Genomic DNA, 5,183 nt, shown 5'->3' with positions numbered 1-5,183 from the left:
AAAACAGGAAAGGGATACAAGAAGATATCCAAGGAATTGATAATGCCAGTCAGCAGTGTTCAAACTGTGATTAACTAATGGAAAATCAGGGGCTCTGTAAAAACCAAACCGCGATCAAATAGACCAACACAAATTTTGGCCACAACTGCCAGGAAAATTGTTCAGGATGAAAAGAAAAACCCACAAATAACATCAGCTGAAATACAGGAGTCACTGAAAACTAGCGGTGCGGCTGCTTCAATCTGCACAATAAGGCTAGGTTCACATTTCCATTGTTTTGAATCAGTCACATGCGTTGCTTGACGCATGTGACTGATGTGTTGTACAATGGATGACAAAGAAGAGAATTTATTCTCGGACTCCGTTGTGTGCGGGGGGCAGAGCGTGAGGGGGGTGGAGCTGAGCGGGGCCGTGGAGCTGAGGATGTGAGTGCCGCGGTCTGCATGGCTGGGGACAGGTAGGTGTGTGTGTGTGTGTGTGTGTGTGTGCGTATGTACATGCGGAGTGCGGGAGGGGGCGGAGCCGAGCAAGGAAGTGTCAGCCTCCCTGCACACGTAGCCAGGCTAAATATCGGGTAAGCAAAGCACTTTCCTTGGTTACCCGATATTTACCTTGGTTACCAGCTTACACCGCTTAGCGCTGGCTCCCTGCACACGTAACCAGGGTAAATATCGGGTAACTAACCAAAGCGCATTGCTTAGTAACCCGATGTGTATCCTGGTTACGTGTGCAGGGAGCCAGAGTGAGCATGCGCAGCGAAATCCTACGGATTGCACTGCTCAAAAAACGTTACAGGCTGCGTTCCTTCCGCCCCGCGGTCAGTCGTTCCACGACTGATCAGTCGGGCGGAGGGTGCAACGCAGCATCATCAGTCACAATCTGCCACTCATACAAGTCTATGGGAACAACGGAATCCGCTAAACGGATTCCATTGTTTACCAGAGCAGCGCATTGTGACTGATACAATTTAACGGAAGTGTGAACCTAGTTTAAGGAGGCACTGGAAGAAAAATGGGCTGCATGGTCGAGTCACCAGAAGAAAGCCATTACTTCGCAAATGCCACAAAGTATCTTGCGTACAATATGCCAAACAACCCAGAGACAAGCCTCCAAACAGCCCAGAGACAAGCCCCCAAACAGCCCAGAGACAAGCCTCCAAACAGCCCAGAGACAAGCCTCCAAACAGCCCAGAGACAAGCCTCCAAACAGCCCAGAGACAAGCCCCCAAACAGCCCAGAGACGAGCCCCCAAACAGCCCAGAGACGAGCCCCCAAACAGCCCAGAGACGAGCCCCCAAACAGCCCAGAGACGAGCCTCCAAACAGCCCAGAGACGAGCCTCCAAACAGCCCAGAGACAAACCTCCAAACAGCCCAGAGACAAGCCTCCAAACAGCCCAGAGACAAGCCTCCAAACAGCCCAGAGACAAGCCTCCAAACAGCCCAGGGACAAGCCTCCAAACAGCCCAGAGACAAGCCCCCAAACAGCCCAGAGACAAGCCTCCAAACAGCCCAGGGACAAGCCTCCAAACAGCCCAGAGACAAGCCTCCAAACAGCCCAGAGACAAGCCTCCAAACAGCCCTGAGACAAGCCTCCAAACAGCCCAGAGACAAGTCTCCAAACAGCCCAGAAACAAGTCTCCAAACAGCACAGACACAAGCCTCCAAACAGCACAGACACAAGCCTCCAAACAGCCCAGAGACAAGCCTCCAAACAGCCCAGATACAAGCCTCCAAACAGCCCAGAGACAAGCCTCCAAACAGCCCAGAGACAAGCCTCCAAACAGCCCAGAGACAAGCCTCCAAACAGCCCAGAGACAAGCCTCCAAACAGCCCAGAGACAAGTCTCCAAACAGCCCAGAGACAAGCCTCCAAACAGCCCAGAGACAAGCCTCCAAACAGCCCAGAGACAAGACTCCAAACAGCACATAGACAAACCCCAAACAGCCCAGAGACAAGCCCCCAAACAGCACAGAGGCAAGCCCCCAAACAGCACAGAGACAAGCCCCCAAACAGCACAGAGACAAGCTCCCAAACAGCACAGAGACAAGCCTCCAAACTTCTGGAACAAGGAAATTTGGAGTGATTAGACCAAAATTAAACTTTTTGGTCACAACCAGAAATGTTACATTTGGAGAGGTGTCAATAAGGCCTATGATGAAAGGAACACCATTCCTACTGTAAAGCATGGAGGTGGATCGCTGATGATGTGGGGATGTGTAAGCTACAAAGGCACAAGAAACTTGGTCAAAGTTGAAGGAAAGATGAATGTAGCACATTATCAGCATATACTGGTGGCAAATGTGCAGTCATCAGCCCGGAAGCTGCACATGGGACGTACTTAAACATTCCAACATGACAACGATCCAAAACACAAGACCAAGTCGACCTGTCACTGGCTACAGCAGAACAAAGTGAAGGTTCTGGAGTGACCATCTCAGTCTCCTGACCTCAATATCATTGAGTCACTCTGGGGACAAGCGCACAGTTCATGTAAAAAAGCCCAGGAATTTACAAATTGTCTCTCCAGTAAAGGAGACAAACTCTAGCACAGCGCCACCTATTGGAAGTAGCGATCCTAAAAGTCACAAGTGGATTTTCAACAATCCTTTGCAATATGACTCAGGATATATAAGCCAGATCAGAATCCCAATTTGCAGACACGGTGTTTCGGGGTGCTTGCCCCTCGTCAGTGCAAAGTATGGGGGTGTCTGATCTGGCTCATGAGAAAGCTATGTGGGGACCACGGGGGAACACTATTCTCCTTAAGGAGACTTTGCAAGCCAGTCTGGCTGCCAGGTAAGGGGACTTATAGCTGCAATGCCCCTCTGGGAAATATTCAAATTGTCTCTCCAGTAAAGGAGACAAACTCTAGCACAGCGCCACCTATTGGAAGTAGCGATCCTAAAAGTCACAAGTGGATTTTCAACAATCCTTTGCAATATGACTCAGGATATATAAGCCAGATCAGAATCCCAATTTGCAGACACGGTGTTTCGGGGTGCTTGCCCCTCGTCAGTGCAAAGTATGGGGGTGTCTGATCTGGCTCATGAGAAAGCTATGTGGGGACCACGGGGGAACACTATTCTCCTTAAGGAGACTTTGCAAGCCAGTCTGGCTGCCAGGTAAGGGGACTTATAGCTGCAATGCCCCTCTGGGAAATATTCAAATTGTCTCTCCAGTAAAGGAGACAAACTCTAGCACAGCGCCACCTATTGGAAGTAGCGATCCTAAAAGTCACAAGTGGATTTTCAACAATCCTTTGCAATATGACTCAGGATATATAAGCCAGATCAGAATCCCAATTTGCAGACACGGTGTTTCGGGGTGCTTGCCCCTCGTCAGTGCAAAGTATGGGGGTGTCTGATCTGGCTCATGAGGAAGCTATGTGGGGACCACGGGGGAACACTATTCTCCTTAAGGAGACTTTGCAAGCCAGTCTGGCTGCCAGGTAAGGGGACTTATAGCTGCAATGCCCCTCTGGGAAATATTCAAATTGTCTCTCCAGTAAAGGAGACAAACTCTAGCACAGCGCCACCTATTGGAAGTAGCGATCCTAAAAGTCACAAGTGGATTTTCAACAATCCTTTGCAATATGACTCAGGATATATAAGCCAGATCAGAATCCCAATTTGCAGACACGGTGTTTCGGGGTGCTTGCCCCTCGTCAGTGCAAAGTATGGGGGTGTCTGATCTGGCTCATGAGAAAGCTATGTGGGGACCACGGGGGAACACTATTCTCCTTAAGGAGACTTTGCAAGCCAGTCTGGCTGCCAGGTAAGGGGACTTATAGCTGCAATGCCCCTCTGGGAAATATTCAAATTGTCTCTCCAGTAAAGGAGACAAACTCTAGCACAGCGCCACCTATTGGAAGTAGCGATCCTAAAAGTCACAAGTGGATTTTCAACAATCCTTTGCAATATGACTCAGGATATATAAGCCAGATCAGAATCCCAATTTGCAGACACGGTGTTTCGGGGTGCTTGCCCCTCGTCAGTGCAAAGTATGGGGGTGTCTGATCTGGCTCATGAGAAAGCTATGTGGGGACCACGGGGGAACACTATTCTCCTTAAGGAGACTTTGCAAGCCAGTCTGGCTGCCAGGTAAGGGGACTTATAGCTGCAATGCCCCTCTGGGAAATATTCAAATTGTCTCTCCAGTAAAGGAGACAAACTCTAGCACAGCGCCACCTATTGGAAGTAGCGATCCTAAAAGTCACAAGTGGATTTTCAACAATCCTTTGCAATATGACTGTCAATACCGGCCATCATCAGCAGCTTCTTGGGGACGGGAGCAGAGACGATGCCGGTACCCCTAGGTGCGGGGATGAGACGCACCAGGACAGAGCCGCAACGTCCGGTCACCTTGCAGGGCACGGTGTGCGGTTTGCCGATCTTGTTACCCCAGTAGCCTCTGCGCACGGGTACGACTGACAGCTTAGCCAAGATTATGGCGCCTCGGATGGCGGTGGCGACTTCCTTGGAGCATTTCACACCGAGACCAACATGGCCGTTGAAGTCTCCAATAGCCACGAAAGCCTTGAACCTTGTGCGCTGTCCGGCACGGGTCTGCTTCTGCACAGGCATGATCTTCAGGACCTCGTCCTTCAGAGAGGTGCCCAGGAAAAAGTCGATGATCTCGGACTCCTTGATGGGCAGAGAGAACAAGTAAATCTCCTCCAAGGACTTGATCTTCATGTCTTTGACCAGACGGCCAAGTTTGGTGACTGGAACCCACTCTTTGTCGTCCGCTTTGCCTCCCCGGGCCCCGCGTCCTCTCCCGCGGCCTCTGCCTCTTCCACGGCCGCGGCCTCGGCCCCCACTGCCGAAGCCTCCGCGGAAACCTCCCCTGTTACCACCGGCGTCGTCCGCCATTTGGTGTTGTCGATAGACTAAGAAGGAATTTACAGAAACTGAAGGCACCAAGAAGAATGGGCAGCTTCACCATCTGACCAAGAAGAATGGGCAGCTTCACCATCTGACCAAGATGAATGGGCACTTTCACCACCTGAGAAAATTAAGAGCCTCATCCACAGCTACCACAAAAGACTTCCAGCTGTTATTGATGATAGAGGGGTAAAACACGGTATTAATAACTGGGGTATGGAAACTTTTCGTCAGGGTCATTTGGATGATTTTGGTTGTCATCATGATAAAGCGAAAACACAGTAGTTTGACAATAAATGG

At 50.4% G+C, this 5,183-nt stretch overlaps 1 pseudogene; it reads right to left on the bottom strand.

Moving 5' to 3' along the window:
• Positions 1-4,226: 4,226 nt before the first annotated feature.
• On the bottom strand, positions 4,227-4,891 carry LOC142295841 (small ribosomal subunit protein uS5 pseudogene; annotated as a pseudogene).
• Between the last annotated feature and the right edge of the window lie 292 nt (positions 4,892-5,183).

The sequence above is a fragment of the Anomaloglossus baeobatrachus genome, chromosome 3 (assembly GCF_048569485.1).
Source record: "Anomaloglossus baeobatrachus isolate aAnoBae1 chromosome 3, aAnoBae1.hap1, whole genome shotgun sequence".
NCBI lineage: Eukaryota > Metazoa > Chordata > Amphibia > Anura > Aromobatidae > Anomaloglossus > Anomaloglossus baeobatrachus.
This window is presented reverse-complemented; position numbering and strand designations above follow the sequence as displayed.